At 39.1% G+C, this 19509-nt stretch overlaps 1 protein-coding gene across 1 annotated transcript in view; it reads right to left on the reverse strand.

The window, feature by feature from the left end:
• LOC106872797 (uncharacterized) overlaps positions 1-8836 on the reverse strand; it is a 33353-nt gene extending 24517 nt beyond the window's left edge. Inside the window, exon 1 of the mRNA XM_089355657.1 lies at positions 8479-8836. The gene's annotated coding sequence lies outside the window, so the exon portion shown is untranslated. The remainder of the gene's footprint in view (positions 1-8478) is intronic.
• Between the last annotated feature and the right edge of the window lie 10673 nt (positions 8837-19509).

A 19509-nucleotide genomic window follows, 5' to 3' on the forward strand; every position in this document is an offset into this window, starting at 1 on the left:
CTCAGCTGTTTATGATATATTTTTTTGTTTTGTTTCACAAGCTGTAATAAACAGTTCAAAAGTCACAAACTATAAACGGTAACGAGTATTTTGTTAACGGGACAATCTTCTTCTGTGAACTTGCATCGGACACAAAGTCTTCCTAAGTTAATAATGCTTGAGATTGCTATTTTCTCAGTTTACATCGTCACCCAAACTTTAAAATACAAACATCTCCAAAAAAGTTTCGTTTAGGAGTTTTAGCCAAAGTGTCTTGCTTGAAAAAGATTGAGAGACACAAACAACAATAGATTAAATCTGTCCCTCTACATTATTGGATCTCGTCCCCACCACCATCACAACCACCGCGGCCGCCTCCACCGCCGCCTCCACCGCCGCCGCCTCCACCGCCGCCGCCTCCACCGCTGCCACCTCCAACGCCGCCGCCTCCATCGCCGCCGCCTCCACAGCCGCCGCCTCCACAAAAAAAAAGCCGACTTAAGATAGACTAACTAATATGCTACACAAAGGAGGTCGAGCTCGCAGAGTATTAGCCTGTCGGACAAAATGCTCAGCAACATTTCTTCCGGCTTTACATTCTGCGCTCAAATTCTGCCGAGATCAGCTTTGACTTCCATCCTTTCAGGGTCGATAAAATAAAGTACTGGGGCCGATATTACTGACTTGTCATCTCCTTCCCAAATTACTACTCTTCAACTCAGTAACAAACCGGTGTCCGTTTGTTGTGATCTCGATCACTTATATACACCATAAAAACCGGGTAACCGGCCTTAGGAGTCTCAAGGCTCAAGAAAAACAAAATGTTATGCAAGGGAGAGATTTATCTCTCAGCCAATATCTCGGAAGAAAATTAAGGCGGAGAGCTGGCAGAAACGTTAGCACGCCAGGCGAAATGCTTAGCGGTATTTCGTCTGCCGTTACGTTCTGACCTCAAATTCCGCCGAGGTCGACTTTGCCTTTCATCTTTTCGGGGTCGATAAATTAAGTACCCGTTGCGCACTGGGATCGATCTAATCGATTAGCTCCTCCCCCAAAATTTCGGGCCTTGTGCCTTGAGTAGAAAAGAATATCCTGGAAGAAAATTGGAGGAGAACGCTATGTGCCGAGAAGGTATCAATCAATAGATTTAAACTTCACGAAACAGGATTTTCCATGTCGATCATCTGGTTTTACAGAACGAGGTCCATCAACCTGCAAGAAATAGCAGCCGAATCTTTCTCAGATTTCATTTTATCGTCTTAAAAAAATGAGGGACGCATTTGATAATTCTAGATATGCAAAGCCAAAGAGAAAGATAGGATTGGTATGGCTGGAACGCCTTGTTCATGATTGTGTCTCGTCCTTTTATCGACCTCCACAGATTTCCACCAAAGTCTTTGTTGATTGCTCTGTTGATCTATCAACTCGGTCACATTCGGATCTGAAGACTTTGGTAAATCTGGATAAAAACAAGAAATGTGATCGTGAAGAATCTTTTCTTTGACGTTTCCATCGAATAAAATTATCATTTAGAAGACATAATAATAATAGTTTCAAATTTTGGCCCAAGGCCAACAATTTTGAAGGGAGGGGCTTAGTCGATTACATCAATTCCAATGCTCTACTGGTATTTATTTTATCGATTTCGAAAGGACGAAAGGCAAAGTCAACTTCGGCAGTATTTGGATTCAGAACGTAAAAAGCCGGAAGAAATTCGTTTAGCATTTTGTTCGTCATGGTAACGAATCTGTCTCCTCGCCGCGTCCTATCTACTAAAGACCTGAAAAATAGATGGTGGGTAGAGGGGACTTAACCAATTACATCGATTCCAGTGATTGCTTAGTATTTATTTTCTTGACTCTGAAAGGATGAACGGTAAAGTCAATTTCGGCAGTATTTGAACACAGAATGTAAAAACGGACGAAATGTCGCTAAGCATTTTACCCTGCTAAGCTTTTACATAGTACATATATACATACATAAATATATACACACAGACACAATATAATATAATATCTTAAAACATTTGTAAAATATGTCAGACATTGTATGTCTGAAGAACACAGAATTCTTTTCTACTTTTCTACTCTAGGCACAAGGCCCGAAATGTTTGGGGAGGGGAGCCAGTCGATTAGATCGATCCAGTACGCAACTGGTACTTAATTTATCGAATAAAAGGATGAAGGAAAAGTCGACCTCAGCGGAACTTGAACTAAGAACGTAAAGACAGGCGAAATATCGCTAATCGTTTCGACCGACGTGCTAACCCGTATGCCAGTCCGCCGCCTTAATAATATAATATCTTAAAACATCTGTAAAATATGCCAGATATTGTATGTCTGAAGAACACAGAATTGTATCATATGCGTAATTCATTTGGGTTAAGTCTACTAATCGGCTTTTGTTATCGTGACCGTCACTGGTTTCCTTAGATTTGAATGCTTCACTTTATCATTATCAGAAAGCTGCTTTATCTATATCTTGCATTAAAGCAAAGTACACCCATATGTTGTGAAGCCACTTTGTAGCACAATACGCCCTGTGTTTCACATTAAACTAAGTACATCGGAAAGAAAAGTAAGGAAGCGGTTGAAACGGAAGTAGGATTCTCTCTGAAGTTATGAGTTCGAATTCTATCAGTGTCGATATTTGCCTTTTATTAAAAAAGTCTATCTTACAAGTAGTTGATTGAATAGACTCTTGCCCAGGACTGGATATAAACCTTGTGGAACCTATGGCTCAATAGGTTTTGGTTCCAAAGATTTCGCGTCGGTAATTTTCAACGGTTTTGTAAACGAGATTGTGCATTACAAAAACAAATATAACTTTGAAAATAATTTAAATACAAAAAAACATTTATAAAATATTTATAATTTCATATCAGTTTTGCATTTTCTAAATTTTTTATTTTTGCATATTCCATAATTTTAATGACTGCCATCGCTTTGCTAGTTTGTGACGATGTTGTCTTGTTTGGAAAATGTATTGCAGTTGGTTACCCTCTTATTATATCAGAAGAAAAAAGGCGGCGAGTTGGAAGAAACGTTAGCACGCCGGGCGAAATGCTTAGCAGTGTTTCCTATTTCTTTATTGCCCCCAAGGGTCTAAACATAGAGGGGACAAACAAAGGGATTAAGTCGATTACATCAACCCCAGTGCGTAACTGGTACTTAATTTATCGACCCCCAAAGGATGAAAGGCAAAGTCGACCTCGGCGGAATTTGAACTCAGAACGTAACGGCAGACGAAATACCGCTATGCATTTCGCCCGGTGTGCTAACGTTTCTGCCAGCTCGCTACCTTAGAAATGCTTAACAGTGTTTCGTCTGTCTTTATGTTCTGAGTTCTAATTCCGCCGAGGTTGACTTTGCCTTCCATCCTTTCGGGTCGATAAATTAAGTACCAGTTGCGTACTGGGATCGATCTAATCGACTGGTCCCCTCCCCAAAATTTCGGGCCTTCCGCCTAGAGTAGAAAAGATTATATTAGAATAAAACATAAGCAAGCTCAAAGTATTTTTAAAAAGTCACAACTTAAACGGGTCCCATCAAATGAAGGGTCTTTAAGCAGTTTGAAGAGGTCCCAAAACTTAGAAGGGTCTTGGTAGATTCAGAGGTGCTCAGATAAATTTAATGCTATTTTTTAAAATCTGAAAGGTTCCAAATAAATCAAATGAGGGCTCAATAATTTAAAGAAAAACTTTAATGGATTAAAAAAATTCAAACAAGAAAAGAAACAACAAATTATCTACTTGATTGCTGTAAACGTATATATTTTTTTCTCCTCGAGGAATAATGCCCGAAATGTTTGGGGAGAGGGGCCAGTCGATTAGATCGACCCAGTACGCAACTGGTACTTAATTTATCGACTAAAAGGATAAAAGGAAAAGTCGACCCCAGCGGAACTTGAACTCAGAACGTAAAGACAGACGAAATATCGCTAATCGTTTCGACCGACGTGCTAACCCGTATGCCAGTCCGCCGCCTTAATAATATAATATCTTAAAACATCTGTAAAATATGCCAGATATTGTATGTCTGAAGAACACAGAATTGTATCATATGTGCTATTCATTTGGGTTAAGTCTACTAATCGGCTTTTGTTATCGTGACCGTCACTGGTTTCCTTAGATTTGAATGCTTCACTTTATCATTATCAGAAAGCTACTTTATCTATATCTTGCATTAAAGCAAAGTACACCCATATGTTGTGAAGCCACTTTGTAGCACAATACGCCCTGTGTTTCACATTAAACTAAGTACATCGGAAAGAAAAGTAAGGAAGCGGTTGAAACGGAAGTAGGATTTTCTTTGAAGTTATGAGTTCGAATTCTATCAGTGTCGATTTTTGCCTTTTATTAAAATAGTCTACCTTACAAGTAGTTGATTGAATAGACTCTTGCCCAGGACTGAATATAAACCTTGTGGAACCCATGGCTCAATAGGTTTTGGCTCCAACGATTTTGCGTCGGTGATTTTCAACTGTTTTGTAAACAACGAGATTTTTCTAATATTTTTTTCATCAAATATTTTCATCTTCAAAGATTTTAAAATCTCTTCATCATTAATTTCTCAGAAATCCTGAAAATGTCATACAATAAGCCATAGACGTGAATGCGCATGTCTCAGTGGTTAGAGCGTCGGGTTCACAATCATAAAGTAATGAGTTCGATTCCTGGACCGGGATGTGTGTTATGTTCTTGAGCAAGACAGTTTATTGCACATTGCTCCAGTTCACTCAGCTGTAGAAATGAGTTGCAACGTCACTGGTGCCAAGCTGTATCGGTCCCTTTGCCTTTCCCTTGGATAACATCTGTGGGGAGGTTGGTATGCATGTGTGACTTCTGGTCTTCCATAAACAGCTTTGCCCGGACTTGTGCCTCGGAAGGGAACTTTCTAGGTGCAATCTCATGGTCATTCATAACTGAAGGGTGTCTTTATCATTTTACCCTTTCTAAGCCATAGACGCAAGACGTACACTATTTACTACAAACAGTAGATTGTATGCCACCTGGGAAGCTCTTCAGTTTACCATCCCCACCGTGCCCCTATAGAAGCTTGTACAGAAAACCCAGAAGCGCTGACACTATAAAAGAATCTCTCGGGGCAGGTCGCCCCCTCGTATCTAGCTATGCTGCTACAAACAAATACTCAGGAATATTTTCCTATGAAAAATATCAAGTGTAAATTTTATTACATTTTTGAAAAAATTGCTATACACTTAAAAAGGTGGGGTCACGAAAGAAGGGACCAAGAGTTCGATGGTTCGTATCCCATCCTTGATGCTGCAGTGCAATCCTGGTTAAGAAACGTTGGCATCAGCGACAAGGTTTATAACGAGCTTTAATCAACTGGCTAACGGTTTAGAAAATAATTTCCCATTGTGAACAGTGGCAGCATTGTGAATTTAATGAATGTTTTAAACCCCAACCCGGACTCTTCCTCTGCATATAAAGTTAGCTGCGATAGAGCAGCGTCCTACAGTCTAACTTGAAGATATATTATCAATCGGCCGCGGTATGTTACAGTACACTCGAGATAAGAAGAGAACAGCTTCACATTTATTGTGATAAGGGAGAAGAAGAGGTGGAGGTGGGGATCCAGTTGATACCAGTAGCGTAGCTGAGGGTGGGGACGAGGAGACTGTACATCCTTGGCAACGTTTGAATGAGGGTGGCATTTTTGAGTTTGCTGTATAAGCCTGTATAGGCATGGGGACCCATTGAGGGGGTAAATTCAAGGGTTTTCCCGAGCGACACACACTCTGTCTACACCATTTGCTAGTACACCGTCGAAGGTCAGGAAAGTCAGGGAAGGGACCGTGAATATTTGACAGGTCAACCCTTAAAAAAGAAAGAACAAAACTCACAATCACTCTTGACTTCTGGACCTGAAAACAGTCTCGTTCTGTTTAACAAAATTACTTCCAGAAGCCCTACTTGAGATATATACAGGCTGTGATGGGTAATTTTCTCGCATACGCATTGTTTGTTTTTGATTTTGTCGACTGTACAGTATAGTTGGGTCAGTTCGGCACCGTCTGTGAGAAAAACAGTACCATGATGCGATTCACTCTACCAGAAATTTGGAAACAACATGCTGTACTGCTTGGCATTCGCGCTGGACAGTCCAATACAAACATTTCAGAGTGTTTGGGTGTCAATCTGAGGACAGTGCAATCAGAGGACATATACCGAGCGTGATAAAAATCAAACATCCAGTCAACATCATGGTATTTGCAGTGATCACTAGCGATGGCGACGTTATGCCTCCATTCATCTTCCCACACAGCCTCAGACTCAACACGGAGGCCTAAATTCTAGTGCCTGGAGGAGGTAGTGCTGCCCTGGGTCAAGAGGGTGACTGCTGAAAGACCCTATGTCTGGTAGCAGGACTCTGCACAATGCCACACAAGCAGGAGAACCCAATCATGGCAGTAGGACAATTTCTGCGACCACACCACTCCTAACATCTGGCCGTCTAATTCCATAGACAGCAGCCCCCTTTATTATGTGTGAGGCGCAGTTGAGTGAGACACCAACAGAACTCATTGTAACATCAAAGGTGAACTGAAGGCAAAGATTATGGCAGCGTTCACCAACTTAAGCAAGAAGACTGTCCAAAAGAGTTGTAGGAGATTCCGAAGTCGTCTGGAGGCCGTGGTGGAAACCAATGGCGATTTTATTGAATAAATTTACTCTTCAGTATTTCAAGATATTTTGATGTAATTTTGGTGAATATATCTGTTAAAATGATATGTCAGTGTTATTTTCAATTTTGCGTAATCTAGACAATTTATTCACCGCAGCCTATATATAAAATATAAATACATTTTTAATAAAATGCCTTTATTTATTTCTATGTTTGTTTCATTAATGAACATTAATGAATAGTGAGTGGTTGAAACTGTGGAACAATGGAAACTTTGTGTGCTTCGTTTCATCTCTCGGATCGATAAAATATAAGCAAAAGTGAAATCGCATTATGTTACTTCGTTCCATGCCAGAATTGATAAATATACATTAAACCCTGCCTATGTTTATGCAGACCTGTGTGTCGACTTGTGACTCTGCATGTTAAAACGCAATTTAGTAATTCGATATACAGATATCCAAAGAGTAGGATCGCGAATACAAGCGGCCGAAAAGGGGGTACCTCCGAAGGATCTCTAGGGTAACGTTAATTGACAGGTTTCGTAATTCGGAGATTAAGGAGTCCCTCCAAGTGAAGACCCTATTTCTCCGCATTGAGAGACCCCAACTTCAGAAATATGTACATGTGGTTAGAATGCTGCAGGAAAGAATCACAAGACGGATTTTTCAAGCTTAGTGAATCGGCAGAAGACCCAGGGGTGGAACAAGAACGAGATGTTTGGATGATATCCATAATTGCAGTCGGTCACGCTTTGGAGATCCGTCTGTCGGAGAGTTTAATGACAGTTGCTTCTGATAGGACTCTACGGAAGAGATGCCTGAGGACTCTAACGCCACGACCCTCCCATTAATAGTCGACGGGGAAAATCGATGGAGTGGATAGATAAAGTAGCTATTGATAATATATGCTACCAGATTGAATGAAATCAATATAATCGATTAAAACCGCTGGAAGCAGTAGTGACTCCCGCCCAGTATGAATCTTAATTCGATGAATGGAATCAGTTGAAGAAATACAATTATCAAACTGAAATTAATGAGAAATTATTAAGTTAACAGATAATTATTTGTGACACTTCGTCGGTTACGACGACAAGGGTTCCAGTTGATTCGATTAACGGAATAGTGTGCTCATGAAATTAACGTGCACTCCACAGACATGTGTACCCATAACGTAGTTCTCGGGGAGATTCAGCATGAGACAGAGTGTGACAAGGCTGGCCCTTTGAAATACTGGTACAACAGAAACAGGAAGAGTAAGAGAAAGTTATGATGAAAGGGTTCGCCACCAACCCTTGCAGGAGCGACGTGGGGCTTTTTAGGTGTTTTCGCTCAATAAACACTCATAATGCCCGGTCTGAAAATCAAAACCGCAATCCTACGACCGCGAGTCCGCTGCCCTAACCACTGGACCATTGCGCCTCCACAACAGATAATTTTTGGAGAGTGGGGTCAGTCGATTAGATCGATCCTAGTACGCAACTGGTTATCGACCCCGAAAGGATGAAAGGCAAAGTCGACCTCGGCGGAATTTGAACTCAGGACGTAAAGACAGACGAAATACCGCTAAGCATTTCGCCCGGCGTGCTAACGTTTCTTATTTCTTTATTGCCCACAGAGGGCAATAGAGGGGACAAACAAGGACAGATAAAGGGATTAAGTCGATTACATCGACCCCAGTGCGTAACTGGTGCTTAATTTATCGACCCTGAAAGGATGAAAGCAGCTCGCTGCCTTCTCACAACAAATAATTAACAGCACCAATGTCGATTGTAAGTTTGCTGGTTTTGTCGTATTTTTCTTCTTGTCAATGAAATGCGAAAGAGAAATGTGAAGTTGTGTCTTACCGTTTTGCCTTTCTCAGTGGTAACGATTCTCCTTTGTTTGTTGATGTTTGATTTGTTCGTTCTTTTAGAAAAAAAAATGTAAAACTGTATTTTTCAAAGATTACAAACTGAATTAGTTGATGGTCTGTTGTAAAGGCACGTATGCAATCGTTGGCGTACATAGACACATATAACACTCACAATCTATTTCACACATACTCAAACATACCCACACAACCCACACACACTCACTCTCACAATCACAGGGACTATTTCACACACACACAAAGCATTTTCACATAACTACGCAAACCCACACACACACTCCTCTCTCTCTCCCTCCCCCTTTCTCTCTTTCTGTCATATACTCTCTATTTTTAATCTTACTTCTCTCCTTCCTCTCACTGCCCCTACTTTATCCAATATCAGTCAGACTGATTAAAATGAAAAAAGAAAACAAAAAAAAAAATACAGAAAAGAAAAGAAAGAGAGAGTTAAATTTCAGTTGAATCTACTGAATAAAACTCACTACATTTACAGACAACAATTGTGATAACACAGAAGAGAATATTGTTTCGTTCACTCGTTTTACTTATTTATTTCGTTTGTTTATTCATTTATATATTTAATATATTTATTTAATCTATTTATTTATTCACATGTCATTTATATATTTATTTACTTATCGAGGTTGTGTGTCCTTGTGGAAAAGTAAAATACTTAAAGCTACAATTTCTACTTTACGCTTTTATAATTTACATATATCTGCTATATATTTGTGAAAAGGGCAGATGTTGTCTCAGAAGCAGTTGTACAGGTAAAAGTGTTAGGAAATGTGGTCAGATTGACCTGAAAATTTGCACACCTATGTTAAAAGTGCTGGGGAGTTTGCATGGCAAGTTTGAGTTTGCTCAGTTGAAAGGCGTGGCCTCTAGGGCAAAATTCCTCATCTTTAAAATGTGACCCGAGTAGACCCGAATGAAATCGAGTCCTAATACTACTATATATATATATATATATATATATATATATATATATATATATATATATATATATATATATATATATATAGTTTATGATATATTCTGTTAAGAACGTAGTAGAGTACAGTATAAAGCCTCATCCACCTTCAGATTTCACCCTCTGCTCTCCAGTAGAAGTATTATACGTACTTTCAGTTTTGCATTAGGGCATCTGTCGTGTGTAAATGGTTAATTGAAAAAAATTGGGGTCAACAAGAAGGGGTACGGTTGGATATTTATTTTACAATCACTCCTAGTGTGCAGGTACTTGATTATGCAACTGTTTCCCTGTACTATGAGATCTAGTTGTGTTTCTTCAAGCGATATGTAAATATTGTCTCCGTAAGTTTAAAATCATCGGCTTCAAGAACATCCTCTCTGTCTTGGCCTGAATTTAGTAGTAGTCACTGAACTTATCAGGGTTTGTTGTTACTGAAGGGCTGTTGGCAAACTGCTTTGAATGTGTAGATGTAGTGGGATGGAGAGTCTGGTACTGTGAAAGTGGTTGCAATTTTAAAGGGATAGGCATTTTATTTCTTTGTACTGGTGATTTGTTCTTCATGGCTGGTTACACATGTGATTTTCCTTAGCTAACCTTTACGATTCAACGCTCGGACACATACACACATACACACATACACACGCACACACACACTCATGCATATATATATATATATATATATGTATATATATATATATATATATATATATATATATATATATATATATATATATATATATATATATATATATATATATATATATATATATATACACACATCCACATCCACACACACACACACACACACATATAAATATACACCTACATCTACCTACGTATATACACAGACGCTCGCGTATACGGATATGTACGTGCACTCACATACATACACATATATAGACATACCTACACTCGCATGCATATAGACACACAGATACCCGTGTATACATGCACACACACGCACACACTCACACCCATACATATAAATATATATGTATTCATACACATATACATATATATATTCATACACATATACAGATATACATATATATATATATCTGTCAGACGTAGACCATGATGAATACCACAAGGTATGAAAATACGTATTCGCCTTTATATATTTAATTCTTTATATTGAACACTCAATATTTCATATATTCAATAAGACATATTCCATATATTCAATAAGACATTCAATACTTTATTTCATTGTACCATCCATTTTTATTTTATATTATATATTGTATATTATATTGTATATTCCATATTCTATATCCCACATTGGTTTTGCAGGAATATCCCACATTGGTTTTGCAGGAATAAATAAAACATAAAAAACAGACAGTGTTGGAACTCTTTTAAACAAAATAATACATATATATATATATACACGTATACATATAATATACACATGTATGCACGCATACATGGATAGGAGTGGCTGTGTGGTAAGTAGCTTGCTTACCAACCACATGGTTCCGGGTTCAGTCCCACTGCGTGGCACTTTGGGCAAGTGTCTTCTACTATAGCCTCGGGCTGACCAAAGCCTTGTGAGTGGATTTGGTAGACGGAAACTGAAAGAAGCCCGTCGTATATATGTGCATGTATATATAGATGTGTGTGTTTGTGTGTCTGTGTTTGTCCCCCTAGCATTGCTTGACAACCGATGCTGGTGTGTTTATGTCCCCGTCACTTAGCGGTTCGGCAAAAAAAGACCGATAGAATAAGTACTAGGCTTACAAAGAATAAGTCCTGGGGTCGATTTGCTCGACTAAAGGCGGTGCTCCAGCATGGCCGCAGTCAAATGACTGAAACAAGTGAAAGATATATATATATATATATATATATATATATATATATATATATATATATATATATATATATATATATATATACATAGATATATACTTACACATATAAACACGCGCACACAAATACAGATGTGTACACACACTCACATGCATACACATATATGAATATATGCACATCCATACACTCGCACGTTTATACATACACATATACTCATGTGTGCATACACACACTTATACACACACACACACACATATATATATTTACTTATGTAGGTACATACATTCATGCATTGTAAACACATGGACAGGCACACATACGTATATGTAGAGAGAAATACAACCAGACACACGCACACATGGGTAGAGGGGAAGAAGAGAGGGAGAGGGTTCACTGAATTATCATTATTTCACATTGCTGAATCTAGAAATTGCATATTTGGCGGGATGGGGACATCTCGGTATTTTCTCACCATGCTTGTTTACCAAGTTTTCATTACTTAACAGGATGCACAAGGCTTCCTCAAGGCATTGCTCACATACGCCGGATAGAGTATTATCTGAGTGTGCATTTTTTATTATTGACCAAGCGAAGAGAAATAACATTCATTTGAACATCATAGAGAAATACAGGTATATAAAATACCATACAACATAAATTCTTGGTTTATTAAAATTATCTCTACCTGTAGAGGATGTGTCGTAATTACCAAATAGCAATTAAATCTGTCTTCATTTGAGAGCGGAGATTATCTCAGAAATCAAGGATTCTCTACAATTGACATACCACCAAAGAAAAGGACAGTTTTATTGTCTGGAGATAAGAGGACAGTGGAGGACACGTGTTTGCGGCTCAGTAACCGTCATGAAGACGACATTTGTCCGACCTTATCTCCTGTAGCCAAGGGACTTAAACTGAAGTAAAGCAGAGTAGAGTACATTTATGTCCTAGGTCTTAATTAAAATCTTGTTTACACCAAATTCCGCAACAATTCCCCGCTGATAGATCAAAAGATCATTTTCCTCGTGGGGTCTCCTTGGTACAGTCAGACGCTTGTATTTCAAATGTGTCGAGCTTGTACAATAAAATTCTGAATATAGAATTGACTACAACAATGACTCAAAAATGCTTTTTGCGAAAAATAAACATATTTATCACAATTTCTCGCAGAACCGACGGTCACATGTCACAGAAAGCTAACGTTTAAGAAACGTTGGTATAGAGTTTCCTTTGTTAGATCTCGAGGTTGTCTAGCTGGTACAAAAGTTCTTTATTTACAGTTATAAAACTGCAGTTGGCTCTCAAACTGAAAATCAGGGACATCGTCGCATTGTTGTGATGCACATATTTATGTAAATTTTGAATAACAGGTTTCTCACGACGTCGCTTATGCAACAATATGATTTTTAAAAAATTCACCTAGATACAGCCTGAGAACTGCATTTCCATACATACATACATACATACATACATACATACATACATACATACATACATACATACATACGTACGTACGTACGTACGTACGTACGTACGTACATACATACGTACGTACGTACATACATACATACATACATACATACATACAAATCTGCACATATACGTACGTACGTACATACATACATACATACATACAAGCAAAAGTACCCTATTGTTGATGTTGAAATTTCGCGCACACACACACACACATACACACACACATACACACACACACACACACACACACACACACACACACACACACACACACACACACACACACACACACACACAGAGTAGGAGACTTGTATGTATACATATGTGAAGGTGTGTGGCTTGATGGTTTGTGTCTTCTAGTCACGATCGGAAGGACGTGGTTTCAATTCCCGGACTACTCAGTGTGTCGTATTCTTGAGCAAAACACTTCATGTCCCATTGCACTGCGATTATGTCGACATTTGAGGTGTGGCACACCATGCATGTGTACAAGCAATGATAATCTGATGGGGTGGGGTTGGGGAATGATGGTATAGATAGCACAAGAATGATGGTATGGATAGATGGTATAGATAGCACAAGCATCTGATCACTGGAAACAAATCGTTTGTGAAGGTTATTCAAAAAGAAATTATGGAACTCTCATCAGTTATTTCAGCATGTATGTGTGTGTACGTATGCATGTATGTATGTTTGTATGTATACGTGTATGTGTGCGTGTGTATGTATGTACGTATGCATGTATGTATATATATATGCATGTATGTATATATATGCATGCATGCATGTATGTATGTGTGTATATATGCACGTATGCATGTATGTGTGTGTATGTATGTATGCATATATGCGCGTGTGTGTATGCATGTATTCATGCATCTATACAAGGAGCACTCCGTCGGTTACGACGATGTCGGTTCCAGCTGATACGGTCAACGGAACAGCCTGCTCGTGAAATTAACGTGCAAGTGGCTGAGCACTCCACAGACACGTGTACCCTTAACGTAGTTCTCAGGGAGATTCAGCGCGACACAGAGTGTGACAAGGCTGGCTCTTTTTAATACAAGTACTGCTCATTTTTGCCAGCTGAGTGAACTGGAGCAACGTGAAATAAAGTGTCTTGCTCAAGGACATAACGCGTCGCCGGGAATTGAACTCACGACCTTACGATCATGAGCCGAATTCCCTAACCACTAAGCCACACGTCTTCACATGTACGTATGTATGTATGTATGCATGCATGCATGCATGCATGTATGTTGTTGAAGCTGTTTCACTGTGAAGGTATTTAAGTTGAGATGAACTTTGTCCCAGTATTGTTTTAACCGCTCATGTATCCGATTGAAGGATCATCTCGGGCTTTTTCATAGCACCGAAGTAAATCTTGGTTTAGTTGTTGAGATCAAATAAAAATGAGAAGCGTGCTTACGTCTTCTTAAATAACTTACTGATGAAGCAGATCTGTGTTCATTGGTGGTGACGTTGTTAGTTTCATCTGTGGTGGTGTTAGTTTCAGCCATAATCGTGTTAAAGAGATTCCACGTGGTGTAGATGTATATTTTAAAATCTGTTCAGGATAATGCCACGTTGGTGGGTAAAAGGTGCTTCTCTTGTTAATCATTGGAGAAGTAAACCAGTTACCAGTTTAGGCTGGAGAAGCCGGCATATTTGTAGAGGAAGGCGTTCACCAACCGATGTTGGTGTGTTTACGTCCCCGTAACATTAACGGTTCGGCAAAAAGCGCCCGATAGAATAAGTACTAGGTTTACAAAGAATAAGTCCTCGGGTTTTTCGTTTGACTAAAGGCGATGGTCTAGTATGGCCGCAGTCAAATGACTGAAACAAATAAAATAAAAATAAAATAAAGTAAAATAAAATGAAGTATCTATAGACCTAGTTATTGATACTTAAGGTCGATAGTTCAGCATAGATTGACCGAGGTACCAAGGACCCATGCCCTCTATATCGACCGTTTAACGAAAGCTTTAAAATACAAAGAAAAGAACTAAACAATGGTCAGTTTATCTTTTTTTTTTGGACTGCGGCCATGCGGGGGCAACGCCGTGGAGAGTTTTGGTGGACAAATCGACTTTGATATTTGTTTATTATTTAAGTCTAGTATTTATTTTGCCGGTCACTTTTGCCGGTCGCCAAGCAGTGATGGGGGGGGGGGGTGACACACAAAGGCGTACGCGCGCGCGCACAACACATACATACACACACACACACGCACACGCACACACTTGCATTCACAGACACACAGAGGCACACATAGACACAAAGACACAGACACACATACAAACACACATGCACACAGACACACAGACACGGACACAAAGACACAGACAGACAAAAACACACACACGCACACACACGCACACACACGTACACGCACACGCACACGCATACACTCGCACGCACACACTCACGGACACACACACACACACACACACTCACGGACACACACACACACTCACGGACTCACACACACACACTCACGGACACACACACACACACTCACGCACGCACACACACACACACACACACACACACACACACACACACACAAACACATGCATACACTCACGTGCGGTGGGTTTCGAGGTTAAACTTCAAAATTGCCCGTCTTTCACAGTCTCACTAACGTGAACATTGACAAATTGTTGAAGCGATAACAGCTGATCTGTGCGTGCACACTTGACAGACGAGAGCTCCTTATAGACACAGCTCAAAGTACACTTAGAACTGGTGGATGGTCATTAAGGCTTAGTAGAGTGGCAAGAAAGAATGGAGGAGAAGAATCTAGAGATATGTCTGACTGATGGACACAGACATTAGACACGCGTCAAGTGAGGAACGAAAAAGGCAGGAAGGGAAGGAGGGAAAAAGAAAAAGGGTGTGTGTGTGTGAGTGATAGAAATACTGAACTACTTTCTGATAACGATTCCTATCTCTTTGACTGATGTACATACATACACACAGCTATGTATGTATGTATGTATGTATGTATGTATGTATGTATGTATGTATGTATGTATATAATTAAATTAATAATAATATACATATGTATATGATTATATGAAGAAGGGAGCAAGGGCGAAAACGACCTATCTTCAACATGCTACAAGTGCCGAGACCTTCAAAAGACTACCCCAAAAAATCCAGATAAATAAACACATGGCTGAAAGCGGACGAGTGAAAGAATATTAAAAAGATCTCACGTTAATTGTGGATTGGTTCCAATTTCTGGATTAAAACCATAAACAGACTTACTTCTTTCGTTAACACAATACACGGGGTGACATAAATACAAATAATTGTACATACCGTACAAAGCAGGTTCACACGTCTACATACAAATATTTGCACGTACAGATCCAAAATTAGTGAATTTTAAATCTCCTCATGACAACCACGTGTATTCTTATAATAGCATATATATATATATATATATATATATATATATATATATATATATATATATATATATACGCACTCACACACACACATATACATAACATATATTTGGTTTAAATGATACAAAAAACGACGACACCGGTGAGGGAACAAGAAACAAGATATGTTAGTTTGACGCTCAGGAAAAATAGAAGTCTCTGACGTTTCGAGCCGACGCTCTTCTACAAAAAGGAATGAGGAGAGAAAACAAATGGAGAGATGTACAAAACAGAAATCAGATCTGAGCTAGAAAGTTACACCTTTGTTATCGACTAACAAAAGAATAACTACTGAAAATCTGATCAACAAGAGAGGTAAGAATGCTTCTAGATGTCAACTTTGTGATAAAAACTGTCGATTGTGCCATACCAGTATGGTGGCAAGTATCCTTCATATCAACAGGAGCTGTCTCAAAATGTCTGCAAGGCGCCATCTTCTCATGCAACATGACGTTGTTGCTAAAATGATCTACAATGCTATGCGCAAGAAGCATTAACTTGACAGTTAAACCGTTATTTCTAAACCAGAATGTATCTTGAACCTTAAAAATGAAGAAACATTTCAATAAATATAGCAATCAGCTGCAAATGCAATAGGCCAGGGCGTGTTGTATGAGACGGGGAGTAAAAGTCGTGCACCGTTGTAGAGATCAGCTGGTGTAAATATTTCTTAAAAACTGGGAAAAGGAGAGCAGCTCTGAAGAGTTGATGAGAAACTTACAGATCAGATTTTCATTTGTACCTATTATCATAGGTCCAACGAGATACATAACAACTGCTTCGCCTAGAAACATAGATGCTGGGATTCTCCAAAGCAAGAACAAAGCAAATACAATTGATTAGAGGTGCAATGGAAATGGCAAAACATTCCAGGGGTTCTCCATTTAAGATTCCAGAGCTGATCATAAGCACACATTTACATACACACACACATACACGCATGCACAAACAGTAATGCAGTACAGATGCACTTGAGTACTGATATGCATACATACTACACGAGTGCAGATTTGTTCAGACATACACATATACGTGGTCTGATCAATAAATATTCGGACTGTTACCATAGTAACGAAGCTAAAGCATGCACAAATTGACCTTGAACTCTGCTGTGCATGCGCACTAAGTTTTAATGTTCTAGCACACTTCCGCTGTTACAGCAGTGCTTGGAAGGAAGGTGTGTAGCTTGTGAACGTCACATTGACCATGATAGAGAAAGTCGAGCAAAGAATCTGCATCAAGTATTGCTAAAAACTTGGTGCTACCTGCCCAGAGGCCTCCGCAAAGTTTTCAAAAAGTTTTCATCGTTCTCGATACAATCAACTGAAACCCGAATGTCTTTTTGGTCAGCTGAAAGCAGTTTTGGCACAAGCTTGGCGGACATGCAACTCATATCTAAATCCTCAGTGATAATGGACTGAACTGATCCGTAACTAATCTGCACATCCTCTGATAACTCACGGATAGTGATTCGACAATTTCCCCTCACAGCTGCATGCACATCTGCAATGGTTTTCTCAGTTCTGTTGGTTGCGGATCTCCCAGAACGTTCGTTAATATCGACATTTTTTCGGCCAACTTGGAAACGTCTGAACCGCTCATACACTTGTATGCCGCTCATACACTCCTCTCCGTACACTTTCTGCAACCTTGCGTAACCCTTTGAGCAAGTATCGCCATGACGACTTTCTCTGTCATGATCAATGCGGCGATCACACGCTATACACATTCCTTCCAAGGACTGTTGTAAACAGCAGAAGTGAGCTAGAACATTAAAACTTAGTGGGCATGCACAGCTGAGTTCAAGGTCAATCTTTGCCAAGCGGCTTTACTCTGTGTTTCTTTAGCTTCGTTACAAATGTAAGAGTCCGGATACTTATTGATCAGACCTCGTATGCAGACTCGCACATATGCATACACATATATACACACGCCAACCGGTCTTCGAAATAACTTAGCACTTTCGAGATATTTCTCTTATTCAGAATATGCTTACTGGCCTTTTGTAACATTCATCTTTTTTCTGTGTACATTGAAACATGAGATTTACATCTTAAATGCTTAAAGACAGAGGAGTTTATTAGAAAAGATGTGGGATCTTTTTTAAATTCATTCCAATCACCAGAATTTTCTCAAATTATTTAAACGTTTATAGGTTCGTATGATGATGACGGAAATCACATTCATTTTCTCTAGAAATAAGTAACCCTTTCTATTATCGACGTAAGGCCTAAAGTCATGGGGGAGGGGTTTAGTCGATTATATCGACCCGAGTGCTTGACTTCTATTTCTTTAATCGACTCCGTGAGGATGAAAAGCAAAGTCGACCTCGGCGAAATTTGAACTCAGAGCGTAAAAACGGACGAAATGCCGCTAAGCATTTTCTTCGGGTGCTAACAGTTCTGCTAGCTCACTACCCTTTCTCTAGAAATTTATGAGGGAAAAGTTACAAGTCTATGAGATTATGTAATTTTAGCCAATCGAAACATCCGTTGTCAACATAGCGGAAGTCGCAACTGTTTGTTTCCATGGAAACATTCTTAAAGTTATGAGACTAAAAATTATATAACTTTAGAGGCTTGTAATTTTTTTATTATTAATTTCTAGAGAAAATGGATGTATTTTTCGTCATCAGCGTGCAAAACTACATCAGTGTTAAACATTTGAAAACTTCCGGTGACTGGAAAGAAATTTTTAAAAATCCGTGATGAGATTGAACCTCAGGACAAATGATTGCATGGAAACTTCTCGGTTAGCTTTTGTGAGAAAAGTGTACATATTATGTGAAGATAATAATAACAGGCCACGTGAAATAGTAAATCACTGACTTAACATATTTAGCCGTACTGTGTTATCACCTTATGGTGATAACATTAAATGTAAGCTGTTGGCGGCTATCTGAGATTGTTTCTACACAAAGATAAGATAATAACTGGATGCTAACAGACAAACCGATGATAAACTACAAATGGCAAATTAGTTAATGAGTCAACAAAAAGTACTAACAGCTAAATGACTAAATACAGTGTTTCGAGGGTCAAAATGTTTGAGTCTAAAACATTGAACCAGCTCATTACATTTTGTTTTACTTTTGTTTTTTATTTACACTTTTTTTTCCGGGGGCTCTTAAGGTTGGTTACCCGGTTTTCATGGTGTATAAGTGACTAAGATTACATCATTCCTTCCCTGAATGGGACACTGGTCCATTGCAGAGTTCAAGGCCAACAGTTTTTGAGGGGAAAGTGCAAGTCCACTACATCGACCCCAGTACTTGATTGATACCTTATTT

This window comes from Octopus bimaculoides, chromosome 7 (assembly GCF_046866305.1).
Source record: "Octopus bimaculoides isolate indiv1 chromosome 7, ASM4686630v1, whole genome shotgun sequence".
In the NCBI taxonomy this organism is placed as follows: Eukaryota; Metazoa; Mollusca; class Cephalopoda; order Octopoda; family Octopodidae; genus Octopus; species Octopus bimaculoides.